The sequence below is a fragment of the Argopecten irradians genome, chromosome 3, assembly GCF_041381155.1.
Source record: "Argopecten irradians isolate NY chromosome 3, Ai_NY, whole genome shotgun sequence".
In the NCBI taxonomy this organism is placed as follows: domain Eukaryota; kingdom Metazoa; phylum Mollusca; class Bivalvia; order Pectinida; family Pectinidae; genus Argopecten; species Argopecten irradians.
Window position 1 is genome coordinate 23625272 of NC_091136.1, and position 17015 is coordinate 23642286.

General features: G+C 36.8%; 1 long non-coding RNA gene across 1 annotated transcript; it reads right to left on the bottom strand.

Moving 5' to 3' along the window:
- Positions 1–1281: 1281 nt before the first annotated feature.
- LOC138319987 (uncharacterized) lies at positions 1282–9783 on the bottom strand. Its single transcript, XR_011208060.1, has 3 exons — positions 9677–9783; positions 7736–7907; positions 1282–1774 (listed from the first exon to the last, which is right to left on the bottom strand). It is a non-coding gene; the product is annotated as an uncharacterized lncRNA (long non-coding RNA).
- Positions 9784–17015: the final 7232 nt, after the last annotated feature.

Consider the following 17015-nt stretch of genomic DNA (forward strand, 5'->3'; position numbering starts at 1 on the left):
AATACGAAGGCTTAATGAGATATAGTTTGATTGTATAAGATTTGAACCTGCAGTTTTGTGTTGCCTTGGTCACACTAGGCACTGATTAATGGTGAACGCTGTCCTTCGCTTTAAGTATGTTAGGCTTGCTTTTTAAATCGGAATTGATTTCCAAAACAGCAGATAACGAATATTGGTAACACTTTCAGTGCTTGTAGATCAACATCGGTGCACACTAAGAACAAGCAGGCGTGTAGCACTGCAATGGCAGCCATCTTGGCGAGGCGATTAATATCAATATTCAAAGGCATTGTAACTAGTAGACATTGACAGATATAGTCGATAAGCGTGACTAGGTGCTACAGTAATATAAAAAGGTTACAAACTTAGAAATATCACAGATCAACTAATTGACACAACCATGATATCCATCTGTGACGTTCAGGTAGGAAGTCCCATGACTGGTTAGGTACAAAATAAATGTAATTTGTCCAAATAATTCATAAGAAATATTATGTTACCATGGAAATCTATTGGATCACTACATTTTGTAATATGCAATGTTTATATTTGTTATTTATGGGACAAAGAAGTAATTCCAACCGTGTTGAGAAAAAACCAATATCTCAAATTTTCGAGGTGATCTGCCCCTTAATCAAGACACAAAACTAACACGATTACATAATTTTTGTTATTTAGAAATATTTGAGTGATCTCTCTTTATCCTATCTTTATACCTCTTCCCCGCCATCTTAAAGCCTGGTCGTCTGCCTTACTCATTTTCAATTATAGTTTTGGATTTCGTTTGATTTTTTTTCTTTAATTTAGCAGAACTGACCAGTCTTGAAAGGATTAAACAGCCACAAAAGGACAATACGTTATTTGCTCTAAATCATCTCGTGTGATTGTTTTTGTTTGTATTCAAGCCGTAATACGATACAAAGTCATATCCAAAGTATGATAGTATAAACGAACTAATAGATGTTCTGATTATAATTAGAATGGTAATAAATGATTAGAGGAAACCAAATTGATAGAAACAAAATGAAAGCATATAAAAATTTAATACAAATTTGAAAATAATGTTTGGATCAGCGAAATGTGTCATTTTGTTTAACATTAAAAAAGGAAAAAACTTTTGAGATTACTTTTTTTTCAATCAAAGCGTTCAGTATATTTATCTTACACATTACCATCCAGGTGTATTGGTCATTTAATTGTTTTTAGTGTACTAATACTATGCTTATATATTGTTTGGAAATTTTATTACAGTAGTTATTTTTAGAATTGTAATGCGTGGATATCAGTTAATGAAAATTCCTGAAGACTGATAATTTTTTGTATTGCTATTCAACATTTTATATTTCCATATCACTCGAGATCAATTAGTCATAACCCCGAACTTCGATTGCGATGTCAGTTTCACTGAAGCTGGACCGACTATCAGACGTAATCTCCATTGGGTTTTACATGTAATAAGTTAAATGTAATATTGTAAATTAACAGGAAATACTTCCTATGCATGTTTTAACTTGATCTCCACTGCTTTTGAGTGTTGCAGTCCTCCTTCTCCTCGTTCCTCATTTCCAATTTTCCCTTTTTGAGTGATCAGTTCCTCTCATTGTTTGCACTTTTCCCCTTTTGTGTGACCAGTTCCTACCCTTGTTAGCACTTTTCCCCTTTTGAGTGACCTGTTCCTCTCCTCGGTTTTACTTTTCCCTTTTTAAGTAACAAGTTCCTCTCATGGTTTGCACTTTTCCCTTTTTGAGTGTTGCAGTTGAAATGACATCGCAATCTGAAATCAATTGATGCCATGTTTAAAGGATAGTTCAACGAGACACACTTTGATTTGAAAATAAAAAAACTATAGAAGTGATAAAACAAATTAAAAACATTCCCACAAAGACTAGATACTTGGTAGTCAGATACATATCCCTTAAGAGCTGGTGTCTTTGGGAAAATTGCTTCGAAGATGCGATTGTACTGAAAGTATGTGTGATATACAGGAATGCACTTGGAAGTCGCACTACTTAAGTTACAAATTATTCTCATTAATGCACAAAAAAATTGTGGTAGTAGGTTGCTTTAGATTTGAGATAAAAATCAGTTTTCACATGAACACAATTGTTTACTTGGAAGGTTTAGCGACCTTAGTGAATTTTGAAATTCTGTCTGCTAAGTCAACTGAAGCTAAGTGTTGCTATAAGGTTTTCGTTTGTTTTATCAACAATAAACATATTCTTAAATAAACTGTAGATATTATACAGATGTTGTAGCAACCGTATGTTTTTTAACATCAATAGGAGCTAGACCGACTACATGTGGTACTACAACTGTATCATAATTTGTAGATAATCTACTAGTGTTGTTACAATCACAACTTAAGTTTGGAATGTAGTTTTATTATTATGCTATTATTTTTTATATTGTTTTCTTGTATGGTATTTTGTCTCGTCATAAACCCTGTTTAAGTAAAGGCTAAATATCTCTAATAAAAGAAAAAAATGGATTCCCACGCTCAAGAGCAACGGAGATCAAGTTAAAAGGCATACGAAGTATATACTGTTTGTTTACAGGGCAAATAGTCTGCTTTCAATTCCAATATTTTCTAAATTGAAATAATTCATAATCGGGATACGTTCGCATATCGATGATTCCAAATTAGAAGCAAATTCATACATTTGAGAGTTCCAGAGATTCGGTACAGTGAGAATCGACATATTGACAATAATAATGAGTTATCTAATACCACTCCTTGTATACGATGTCCATGTCTTCTATTGGCGTTAATTACAAAACATGTAGTCGGCTTATCACTCGCATCTCCCATAGGCCTAGTATGTCGACGATGACAAATCGTAATGTGGTGTCCTTTGATCAACGACTCACAATATCCGAGGTCAATTTCCCTGGGCGATACCAGATACCCTTGAGAAATACGACATTCGATACGAACAGGTATAAATCTCGCTATATTATTACAATACTCAAATGACACAATTTTTATATTTTCAAATGAAACTGTTCATATGCTTCCTAGTACTTGGTCTGCCCTGATCTCAGCCAATTCACGTTTCTCGCGTGACTTCGCGGCTATATTTGCTCAGGTCTTTTCCGTGTAAAGGTGGCACGGTCAATGAAAGAGCTAATATCAATTACGTTGATTGATTGACCATGGATCAAAGAAATATTGTCCTCCAGGATAAAATGTGTTGTTATCATTTCCCGCCATTCTTGCGGATTCGATCAGACGACACCTCCATTATGTAATGATGATCGTGTGTTTACATGCGGGTTTCTCAAATGACATAAATATTCTTATAATGTGTACGTTTAGTCTTAATTACAATCAGTTGGGTTTTTCTTTTTGCTCAAACAATTTAGCGTTAACGGGTTAATTAAGTAGGACTAGCTTCGTTTGCAAGGAAACAGAGAAAATTGTCAAGCAGTTCCATCGGGTCCAGATTATGGAAATATTTAAACAGTAAAATTGATCTTTTCAATCAACAATCTTTTGAATAAACATATCACAAACAATGTTTAAACGTACTCGCTCTTATGCAATGGCAATGTTTTATTTATATTGGTCGGATTCGATGAAAAGTATGTTTTTTTACAATGGGGATTCCAATGCACTAATCCTGTGTTGTGTTTATTTATAATTTCAAATTTGTTTTCATAACAATAAAGCTAATACGTTAAGTAAAGATCTGCTGCTTGGTTTTGATGCATTTGAGTTGCACTGTTATAACTATCATCCCACGCTCACTCCCTCTGCAATATCGGTGAATTGGACCAAAGATTAAAGAAAGGCGGAACACGGAGTACTTACTCATCAATAGTTGGACACGTTTGACTATGTCAAAAGTAAATAGGACTCTGAATCAGGGGGACGATGAACGTGTGTCCTGTTCGTGAATTTGTTAATCGGTTAATGTGATATCAATACCAAAAAGGTACAATGGTGGATAATGGATTAAACAACAGATTACCCCGCGACTATTTTTAATGAATAAAATATGTTCTAAATATCAGATCATCATAGGTTTGTAAATGCATCGCGGTGATCGGAAGGTAAAAGCACACATTTCAATCCAAGAAGTCCGAGATTCGAAGGTGGTAACACACTTCAACCAAGAAGCCCGAGGTTCGAACTTGAAAAGGTATCGGCTAATCGAGCTGGGTATGACGGTGTTTCTCCTGGAACTCCGACTTTCTCTCACACTTATTTCACATCACAATTCTTCACCAGGGACAACAACCATTAGAATTACAAAAAAAATACTGTTCCCCTCGAAATTATGAATGCATGTGGGTAATTAAAGCATGTTTGAACTTTATTGTACAGCAATTTGTTTGTTTGTTTGATTAATTAACGTCCTTTTAACAGCTATGGTCATGTAAGGACGGCCTCCCATGTATGCAGCGTGTTGCGTGTATGTTGTGCGAGGTGCGTGCTCGGGGAGACTGCGGTATTCATGTTGTGTCTTTCTGTATAGTGAAACTGTTGCCCTTTTTATAGTGCTATATCACTGAAGTATGCCGCCGAAGACACCAAACAACACACCCCACCCGGTCACATTATACTGACAACGGGCGAACAAGTCGTCCCACTCCTTGTTAGCAGAGCGCTAAGCAGGAGCAAAAACTACCACTTTTATAGACTTTGGTGTGTCTCGGCCAGGGGACAGAACCCACAGCCTTCCTCACAGGGGCGAATGCTCAACTCAAGGCCAAAAGTGAGGCGGTGCCAAGGGAGGCATTAGGAAAGATAAAGTCAGCTAGGAAGAAGAGAAAAGAAAAGATCCTAAAATTTAGTCGCCTTTTAAGATCATTCAATAGGGACAGCAGGTACAATTCTAATGCCCTACCTGCAGGACCATATTGTAAAGCAAATAGATTTTATGTCTTGATTCACAAGGGCGAAAGAGATAATCAACGAACATTAAGCCTGACAAAAATTAATGATTTCACAGTAGACATCTGCTTCGACAAAATCAGTTTGTTTATACCAATTCTTATCATAAATGGAATGTTCACAATAAGCCAATGTACTTTATTCAAAATGATATAATGCTTCATTGATTTTCCATTTTTAACAGTTTACTAGTGTTGTATGTGATACTGTTCAGGTTATGAGTCATTTTTTTGCTGGATTTGAATGATTGACAGAGTAAATTATAAGCAAGAAGTATCTCGCCGACTGCGAGCATACCAGTAGCTTTTTAAGACGGAAGCAACAAATAAAAATCACAAAATTATTCCCAATTGTTTTTTAAAGCCTCCGATGACATCAGCCGTATATTTAGAATTCGATGCCATTTACGTAAATTAGGACGGTAAAACGCCGCCCCAACTGTCCAGTGACGATGGTAGCGATCGACCTTATGGCGTAACATCAGAGCTCAACATATCGATCGAGTTAGCCCAAAGCTCTGTGGTCACACTGGATTGAGTCACGCCGTAGCGCGGACCTTCGATTTCGTGTTGGTTGATGAAGTCTAATTAATTATTTATACAAAAATGTACATGCTAGTTTAATTAGAATATGTGCTTTTATACTTTGTGAATATTGTCACAAGGATTAAGGCATTATCTTTATATTAACAAGCATTATGTGTAAGTCTAAGAGAAACCGATTTTTGATAAAATAGTATGTATCGACAAAATAACAAATCCGTAATAAAAACTCCTTATATTACGAGAGGAAGTAAGATAATATAGATTTGCATAGAGATTATTAAAGTGAATAGTAAAACAGAACTAAGCGTTCAGAAAAGCTATGATCTCCTGCTTTATCAATTACACCTAATGTTCAAATCTAGGTCACAGCAATACTTATCATACAAATCTAGGTCACAGCGACACCCATCATACAAATGTAGACCAAAGTATAACGACACCCATCGTGCAAATCTAGGTATAAATCGCAATGAGAATCAGCTAGCGACAATAGAATCAAAAGCATATTTAAAGCAATTACAATATTTTTTTCTAAACAATCTCTATTAAATCTTTAATTTGTAACATGCTTAAATTTGATTATAGCTGCATTCGTTAAGGCAAAGTAAATATTTATTTTTGACAGAAAAAAAACCCAGAATAAAAATATATGTGCATATGGATGCATTTGCGAAAGATAACAATTATTCACATCTCTACCGTACTTTAGATGCTTTGGTACGAAAGCCGATTGGGCTCATTTTGATAGAAGAAAAATAAATAAATTTCCACGAATCTTTCGCGTAATTAAGCAAAACTATCGCATTATTACGCGAAACTTTTGGCGTTATTACACGAAACTTTGGCGTTATTACGCGAAACTTTTAAACAATTAATATCTTTTTAATGATGTTATATCACCCCAATCTACATAATTGGAGGTGTTTATTTTATATTTTACCGGGGCAGTATAACACCGATATGTACATTAAGCTAATAAAAGGCCTCTAATTTGTACTATATAAGAATTTTCTCTGAAAAATGTCAATAGGATTGACAGATTCAGATTCAGATTTCTTTATTACGCTCTGACACATTAGTTTATTACATTTTGATATGACGGAACACAATCAACATGGCATTAGTATAATACAATCAGCACAACATAAGTATAATACAGAATACAATGGACTTCATTGATCTAATTATTATAAATTAATTTCTCTAATTCTCAATAAACCTGCTAAGTTGCGAAAGAATACGTACGTTACAAAGTGAGATTAGACCTGTCATTTTTGTTAGATTAGGGTTCGTAAAATAATATTTTGGTATATGTATTTGCCTAATTTGATGAACTGATATGTGAGTACAATTAAATAAGTAATGAAATTCGTCACCAATACCGTTGGAACAAAGGGGGCAAATTCTTTCATTGCGTGGTATATTAGCCCATCGTCCCGTTTCTATGGGCAAATGTAAATTAGAAGTACGAAATTTAACAATATTTTTTTCTATCTTTTTCATTCAGTTTCAATAGATAATTCTCCATTTGAAAATCGTTTTTAAAAACTGTATAATTTTACCTTTTGATGACAAATTCATATCATTAAACCACCTTTGAATAAATTGATCCTTAAGTATTTGTTTAAAGGTACATTTTTTTTATATATTTTGTTCAATGTACAAGATTCCTGTATATTCCATACAAAATTTAAGCCTGTCTGACAACACTTACATTAAACTGATGCTTCTAAAAATGATCCGAGTCCATATTGCTATACATCGACCTCCGCGTGACCATGGGATTAGCGGAAATTTTTGTCTCATATACATTTGGATTGCCAACAATAAATTTTCTTCTACCAAAATGAGCCCAATCGGCTTTCGTAGTATCTAAATCAATTGTAATTATTAAGATGTAAACTGTTTTCAGATTTTAACGATATTTCAACATATATTTTGGTTGAACTTCAGCATTCCGGACAACTTCGTGTGTATAGATGACACAGTTCTTGCTCGTCCATATTTTCGCGTAATAACGCCAAAAGTTTCGCGTAATAACGCCAAAAGTTTCGCGTAATAACGCCAAAAGTTTCGCGTAATAACGCCAAAAGTTTCGCGTAATAACGCCAAAATTTCGCGTAATAACACCAAAGTTTCGAGTTATAATGCAAAAAGTTTCGCGTAAATACGCGAAATTTGTTTATTTTTATTTTACCAATATGAGCCCAATCGACTTTCGTACTTTATTTATTTATAGGTATAAGAATATATTAAAAGAAAACTGGTGAAATAATTTGTTTATACTAATAACCTTTTGAACAATTTCATCCTAGCCTAAACAATGATATGTTTAAATACTTATTTCCTCGATGACGATGTGTGGTAAAGTATTGGTCGTTGTATCCTCTCCGCCTAATGGTATACCATTAGTTGTCGAATTTCAGCTTTCCCATCCTCCATCACCTATCCATTGTTAGAAACTTCTGTAAAATTGTTTATACTACATGAGTACGTTTGTATTAGTTAATTTGTTTATCAACAACTTTGTAGTTCTTGAAATACATAGATATTTTAGATAAATGTGTGTATATAATAGTATAACTACCTATTTACTATATAGTGTTTTATAATTCTAAATGAATGAATATATTATAAAAAGTAACTGTATGCACTTGTAGATAACATGTTTACGTATGTTTGTGATGTTTGTATGATTTTTGATGTGTGATGCTTTATTAAAAATAGATGTTTAGATGTTTTTTTGTTGTTGTTAATTTTGAGTAACGGCACAGTAAATTACTGATCAATGGTTGGCATCCTCATATCCAACAATAGTAATAATAACAATAAAAACAAACAAAACAAACAAACAATCAAACAAACAAACAAACAAACAAAACAAACAAAACAACACCCCACAAACAGAAGTAAATACACTGATGATATCATATCACTAAAATGACTTTTGGTCGCTTTAGTGATATCTCTAAATTCTGACGAACACATTTATTATAAAAATACGTCCCATAACATATAATATTCATACTCGTCACACATCATCACTGATGGAATACAGAGACTGTCTATGACGGATTTTTAAATGTTTTGAATAAAGAAAAAAATCGGAAATTTCTTCTGCACCAAATGATCTCAGCATGGCCACATCGCTTTGTCTTAATGACGTTTTTGGCATGTACAGTAAGCAGTTGACCTTGTCAGTGTAATAACTCACACAATATAAAACGTTTTCATTTTGTCATACAATCGTGAACCGTAATGCAGTTTCTGTACCGAATGCTCCCAAATATCAAAGATGGCGGCCTACGCCATTCATCTTCTTCTATTGTCAGTTCGGCGTGGTGAGCGATGCCTTCCTCGCCCCTAAACCTCGGTACCATTGCCAGTTGTGTCCCTCTATGGGACACGTTTTTGGTACTTTGGCACCCACTGGACCAGTCAGAATTTGCGGCTGTCAGGGCCAGGCAAACAAATTGAGCCAATTATAATCGACGCCATCTTGCAGACTTGTAATAAATAATATTCTATGAGGGAGTATGGTTGCAAATCGTCCCCTAGGTTTTTTGATCTGTCCACGATGTAAATTTTCCCCATTATAAAAGTTGATGAATGTCCATGACTATGGTTTAACATGTCGGTATATAATCATGTTATAAAAAACATTATAATTGTAGTTTCAAACAACTTGATGGGAAAGGCACAAGAAGGATATTTTGCATAGCAGAAAGTTAGGTATTAGTCGTACTGAATGGCACAAAACACCTTTACTATAAATATAAGATTATTCATTGTATGATTGTACATGAGATGTAAAACTATTTGATGTCCCTCCTTCCCCTCCTCCCTCCCTCTCACTTTAACACAATGGTAAGGATGACAAATTAATCCACGGGAAATAAATCCTCAATGAAGTAGAAATCGCTTACCCATCCACGGCACCTCTTTTACCTGACTTGGCACCGATTCTCTTCATTGGATGACGTTCATAACCACGTGTACTTTAACGAAGTCTAGTTAAACATTATTCTCAATATCTTTTGGGCTTATGAAGTGATTGAAGTCCTAGACGAAAATGGAAGGATATTCTTCATTGACACTTCGCGAAAGAAGTCCGTTTTCTGTTTTTCGTCTATGTCTTCATAAACCAAAATATATAGAGAATAATGTTTATGAATTAATTTGAATAACTCAGTCAGGTACTATATTAGGTATAAATTTCAATGAGTTCACTTACTTTAACAATAAAAGAAATTGAGTTGTGGCGCATTGATGTCTTATCCAATAATTCAGTTTGGCCAATGACTGTGCAGCTTTTAAAATATCAGCGGAAACGTTCTGTTTGTATGACGTCATAATACTTGACGTACAATATTCTTTCGGTCTATGGAAAATAACTTCGAGGATCTAACCAACAGGAATGAGTGTAACATTTTAGACAGGGTATATGTCAAAGATTTCGAAAAAAAAATTAAAATCGTGACTTTTGTGCCGTCCCTTCTAGACCTTGACATTTTCTAATATTTCATTTTCTTAAGTGTCATTTTAACCAGTTCATCGCATTAACATCTTTATAAACCATCATCATCATTGACAAGTGTTGAGGAGAGTCATATGTCTGGACCATGTTTTCTACACCTTCACGACGGACAGTGTTGATGTATTTTTTAATGTCTTATAACGGATATTGAACTGTAACTGTTATTTCAGACAGGAGAATATAATTAACGATTTAGAATTAGCAGATGTATTTTAGATTCAACAGTGTAATGCACTTAACATTTACAAGTAAGTTTTCTTTGCTTTCATACTAAATCTGATATCTGATTGACCAATTCTTTTTTCCTATTTTTTTTTCTATATTAACCTCTAATTTCACTGCATTCTCACTATGTAACCTTACCAAATAAAGTTGGCGTTATTCAGTGCATGAACTGAAATTCTCTGACGTTGACGTCATTATCATTATGACGTCACATTGTCGTTCCAACTATCACGGGAGATGGCTTTCGTCCTTGACTATGGAAAGCTATAGCTGTCTTATGCTGTAAATCTTTTTATATTGTGTGGTTTTTGTCGTTATATTGTGTGGTTTTGTCGTTATATTGTATGGTTTTGTCGTTATATTGTGTGGTTTTGTCGTTATATTGTGTGGTTTTGTCGTTATATTGTATGGTTTTGTCGTTATATTGTGTGGTTTTGTCGTTATATTGTGTGGTTTTGTCGTTATATTGTGTGGTTTTGTCGTTATATTGTGTGGTTTTGTCGTTATATTGTGTGGTTTTGTCGTTATATTGTGTGGTTTTGTCGTTATATTGTATATTGTTTTGTCATTATATTGTGTGGTTTTGTCTTTATATGATGTAGTTTTGTCTTTATATGATGTAGTTTGTCTTTATATGATGTGATTTTGTCTTTATATTGTGTGCTTTTGTCTTTAAATGATGTGATTTTGTCTTTATATTGTGTGCTTTTGTCTTTATATGATGTGGGTTTGTCTTTATATTGTGTGCTTTTGTCTTTATTATGATGTGGGTTTGTCTTTATATTGTGTGCTTTTGTCTTTATATGATGTGATTTTGTCTTTATATTGTGTGCTTTTGACCTGAATTCACATGGAATTGGCCAGAAAAAAATCTCAATTTCAGGTCAATTTCAGGTCAAGATTTTTTTCAAGTCAAATTGACCTGAAGACATAATGCCTGTGTGCCAGGAGAACCCCCAGATTAATGGTACGTACTGCCTTTGACATAACAACAGTGATAGTAAACCCTGTAGTATCGAGGGTGCATTTGCTAAAAATAGATTAAAGATCACTGATCACGTAACTGTGAATATCCATTGGATATTTTATAAGTCTTAAATGACCATGTCCATAAATTAAAAAAAAAACAACGAGATTCAGATGTGTATAGCAATTGCTTACAACGGAAAGAAATGCAGAAAGGAACAATTAATTTCACCAAGTTCCATAAACAGATGTACTATTCCAGACACTACCAAACACATTCGTCATCTCTGTTGCTGGTGGATATTAGTTTGTTATTTGATAACCATTTCATTTATTTACTAATACGTACTACACTTAAATCTATGTTTGTCGGTTTCCTTCGATGGTGGGTGGATCTGAGGTCTCTAATATGGTATTGTAAGGCGACTTCTCATAGGATACACTCTACCACCGATTGTTACCTTGGGAGTCCCGTTTTTATTATGGTATGAATGATTAGTCGGCTGTGAGCTGACGAGTGAGCTTGAGATATGGTAAGCGATGGTGAGTCGGTATAAGTAAGCTGGAGAGAGCGGAGTTATGGTGTGGATTTAGCCAAAGAGACGGTACCTGATGGTGACACGCCATGTTACTTTTTATCATATACTATTAATTATTCACTCAATTCAAAAACAAAATTTCAATAAATAAATAAATGAATAAACAAAATTTAAATAAATAGATTAGATAGATAAATAAAAATAAATAAATAAATAAATAAATCAAACTAAGTCATTGCATTATACATAAGATACACGTGTACATTCACCTCAGTTCCCCTGTTTGTCGAAAATGAAGTTTCTGTAATAACGTGCCTACTATCGCGTAGCTGCACGTACAGAATTTTACTGAGAATCCTGACTGCTATTTTTTTATCGAATCTTAGAAACAGGCTCTAGTTACATAGGGACTATGTTGTAATCGTTTTCTGTTTTTAATGGTTAATTCGTTGTAGATTTCCGGAGGTCAATGATTAATTACCACGTTAACTAGGTTTATAGATGGAGTGATTTTAATTACCTGTTCTGTTTTAGATAAAATCGATCATGTTTTTCACCCTAATCACTCTCCAGGCGAGCGCGGGGACCACTATTTCTGTACCAACACGTAAGCGTATTATTTAAAATGATTCTACTCTGTAGAAACAAAAGCCCGATAAATGAAACAAATGTGCTAATTAAGAATTGAAGAATTTAGATGAGTCACTTTAGAAGCTTCAAACTACCTTACAGTAGTAACATGGTCAAAGATATTTGAATGATTTTAGATGGTATACGAGTTATTTCCCTTAGATAGGTTTGCCAAAGCATGAACACGTTAGTAATATTATCATCTAATCACATTATAAAATAACAAATCAAACAATACATCTCACATATAAGTAAGAACGTTCTTTTTCGACACGTTGACAAGAAAAGAGCCGTGTTTAATGTAAACTTGGAATTGCATGAATTTTTGACTGAACAAGACGACCATATTAGTTTAAAACGGATACCAGAACCGATACCGTCAATACATCGGAAGTATGTGATACATTACAACCGTTGCCTAGTACACGATGTCACTTTGGAGGGTTTCGTTTCATTTAAATAGGCTTTTATCTATGGTTTTATTATGAGGTTTGACTGGGAAATACTTGTCCCACTGACTTCCGGACTTGTTGTCCTGGACAACTTATCCTTGTACTCCGTATGTAAACAATAACAGTCTCCTTTTAACCTGTGTCTATTCCATCCTTGACCCTTGTCCCAACTCTCCTTTACCTGTGTCTAATTCCTTCCTTGACCCTTGTCTCCTTGAACTGTGTCTATTCCTCATTGACCCTTGTCCCAACTCTCCTTGACATGTGTCTATTCCTTCCTTGACCCTTGTCCCAACTCTCCTGACCTATGTCTATTCTCATCCTTGACCCTTGTCCCAACTCTCCTTTTTGACCTGTGTCTTATTCCATCCTTACCCTTGTCCTAACTCTCCTTGACATGTGATTATTCCTTTCCTTGACCCTTGACCCAACTCTCCTTGACATATGTCTATTTCTTCCTTGACCCTTGTCCCAACTCTCCTGGACCTGTGTTATTCCAATCCTTGACCCTTGTCCCAACTCTCCTTTACATGTGTATCTATTCCTTCCTTGACCCTTGTCCCAACTCTCCTTGACATGTGTCTATTTCATTCCTTGACCCTTGTCCTCAAACTCTCCTTGACCTGTGTCTATTCCTTCCTTGACCCTTGTCCCAACTCTCCTTGACCTGTGTCTATTCCTTCCTTGACCCTTGTCCCAATCTCCTTGACCTGTGTCTATTCCTTCCTTGACCCTTGTCCCAACTCTCCTTTACCTGTGTCTATTCTTCCTTGACCCTTGGTCAACTCTCCTTCTATTTTTTCTCCTTGACCCTTGTCCCAAACTCTCCTTGACCTGTGTCTATTCCTTCCTTGACCCTTGTCCCAAATCTCCTTGACCTGTGTCTATTCTTTCCTGCCTTGACCCTTGTCCCAACTCTCTCCTTGACCTGTGTCTATTCCTTCCTTGACCCTTGTCCCAACTCTCCATTTTGACCTGTGTCTATTCCTTTCATTGACCTTGTCCCAACTCTCCTTGACCCTGTGTCTATTCCTTCCTTGACCCTTGTCCCAACTCTCCTTGACCTGTGTCTATTCCTTCCTTGACCTTTGTACTTAACTCTCCTTTGACAATCCTGTATCTATTTCTTCCTTGACCCTTGTCCCAACTCTCCTTGACCTGTGTCTATTCCTTCCTTGACCCTTGTCCCAAATCTCCTTTACAATTGTCTATTCCTTCATTGACCCTTGTCCCAACTCTCCATGACCTGTGTCTATTCCTTCCTTGACCCGTGTCCCAACTCTCCTTGACCTGTGTCTATTCCTTCCTTGACCCTTGTCCCAACTCTCCTTGACCTGTGTCTATTCCTTCCTTGACCCTTGTCCCAACTCTCCTTGACCTGTGTCTATTCCTTCCTTACCCTTGTCCCAACTCTCCTTTACATGTGTCTATTCCATCCTTAAACCCTTGTCCCAACTCTCCTTGACATGTGTCTATTCCATCCTTGACCCTTGTCCCAACTCTCCTTGACATGTGTCTATTCCAATCCTTTACCCTTGTCCCAACTCTCCTTTACATATGTCTATTCCTTCCTTGAACCTTGTCCCAACTTTCCTTGACATGTGTCTATTCCATCCTTGACCCTTGTCCCAACTCTCCTTGACCTGTGTCTATTCCATCCTTGACCCTTGTCCCAACTCTCCTTGACATGTGTCTATTCCATCCTTGACCCTTGTCCCAACTCTCCTTGACATGTGTATATTCCATCCTTGACCCTTGTCACAACTCACTCTCCTTGACATATGTCTATTCCTTCCTTGAACCTTGTCCCAACTCTCCTTGACATGTGTATATTCCATCCTTGACCTTTGTCCCAACTCTCCTTGACTATGTCTATTTCTTCCTTGACTCTTGTCCCAACTCTCCTTGACCTGATCTGTGTCTATTCCATTCTTAACCCTTGTCCCAACTCTCCTTGACCTGTGTCTATTCCTTTCCTTAGCCTTTGTCACAACTCTCCTTGACTTGTGACCCTTGTCCCAATTCCTTCATTGACCCTTGTCCCAACTCTCCATGTCTATTCTTTCCTTGCCTTGTCAACTATTCCTATTCTTCCTTGACCCGTGTCCCAACTCTCCATGACCTGATTCCCTTGTGTCAATTCCTTGACCTGTGTCTATTCCTTCATTGACCCTTGTCCAACTCTCCTTGACCTGTGTTTATTCCTTCCTTGACCCTTGTCCCAACTCTCCTTGACCTGTGTCTATTCCTTCCTTAACCTTGTCCCAACTCTCCTTTACATATGTCTATTCCATCCTTAACCTTGTCCCAACTCTCCTTTACATATGTCTATTCCATCCTTGACCCTTGTCCCAAATCACCTTGACATGTGTCTATTCAATCCTTTACCCTTGTCCCAACTCTCCTTTACATATGTCTATTCCTTCCTTGAACCTTGTCCCAACTTTCCTTGACATGTGTCTATTCCATCCTTGACCCATATCCCAACTCTCTTTGACCTGTGTTTATTCCATCCTTGACTCTTGTCCCCAACTCTCCTTGACCTGTGTCTATTCCATCCTTGACCCTTGTCCCAACTCTCCTTGACATGTGTATATTCCATCCTTGACCTTTGTCACAACTCTCCTTGACATATGTCTATTTCTTCCTTGACCCTTGTCCCAACTCTCCTTGATCTGTGTCTATTCCTTTCTTAACCCTTGTCCCAACTCTCCTTGACCTGTGTCTATTCTTTCCTTAGCCTTGTCCCAACTCTCCTTGACTTGTGTCTATTCCTTCATTTGACCCTTGTCCCAACTCTCCATGACCTGTGTCTATTCCTTCCTTGACCCGTGTCCCAACTCTCCTTGACCTGTGTCTATTCCTTCATTGACCCTTGTCCCAACTCTCCTTGACCTGTGTTTATTCCTGCCTTGACCCTTGTCCCAACTCTCCTTGACCTGTGTCTTTTTCATCCTTGACCCTTGTCCCAACTCTCCTTGACCTGTGTCTATTCCTTTCTTAACCATTGTCCCAAATCTTCTTGACCGATGATCCATTCTTCCTTAACCGTCTCCCTACCACTGCGTTGACATATTTCCTCTTTTTGATATTGATATTTGTTCCTAGTCTCCTTGATCTCTGTATTGACATATGCTCCTATTGTCATTGACCTCTGTCTCTATTGTCCTTGGCCTGCGTCCGCATTCTTCGCCTGCTGAGACGTTACGAGAAAAAATAATTTCAATAAACTAATTCTTAATATAGAGGTGCAATGGAGAAACACGAAAGGGCTTCTAAACACGATGTCTTGATTGTTCATGCTTTTCTTCGATGTCTCTACAAACCTCAATATGATAATACTTTGGTGGCTGATTTCGGAGAATGTCGACAGTGTCATGAGTAGAATGGTGAAGTGTAAAATGTGTCATGATGTCGCACTGTCGCATAGGGTGTGACAATCGCGCAATGTCGCACTGTCGCATGGCGCATTGTCGCTCTTCACTTGGCGCACTGAATCATTGTTGCACTGTCGCTCTTCGCTCGGCACATTGTCGCACTGTCGCTGTTCGCTTGGCGCATTGTTGCACTGTCGCTTGACGCATTACCGCTCTTCGCTTGGCGCATTGTTGCACTATTGCTCTTCGCCTTGGCGCATTGTTGCACTGAGTCGCTCTTCGCTCGGCGCATTGTCACACTTGTATTGCCTTGAACGCATTAACCACTATTTCGCTTGGCGTATTGTTGCATTGCGCTCTTCGCTTGGCTCATTGTTGTACTGTCGCTCTTCGCTCGTTGCATTGTTGCACTGTCGCTGTGACGCATTGCCGCTCTCGCTTGGCGCATTTATGCGTTGCCGACATGACCGAAATCAGACAATATAATGTATTCATGTTTTAAGTACTAAGTCATATATTTTCGGATAGTATACTGAAAACAACGGCTCATATACAAAACTTACTGGAAATCTTACAAAATAAGAATAAGAATACTCGCACGTGTATATACCGAAATATAAATGCATTAAAGGGGATCACATGCAAAATTTCTGTAATTAATATAGCGCACGTGCACCGCAGAAGATCGTATATAGCGAAAATGTTTGCGCGAGATCCCATGCATGCGGTGATAAACAATTAATTGGAGTTGATAGCTTGAACTTAGACACGGTAAAGAAACACGTTTTAATGTGGAAAATGACGTCACACTTTGGAAGTCTGATGGACGTATTATGGTCGGGAACAA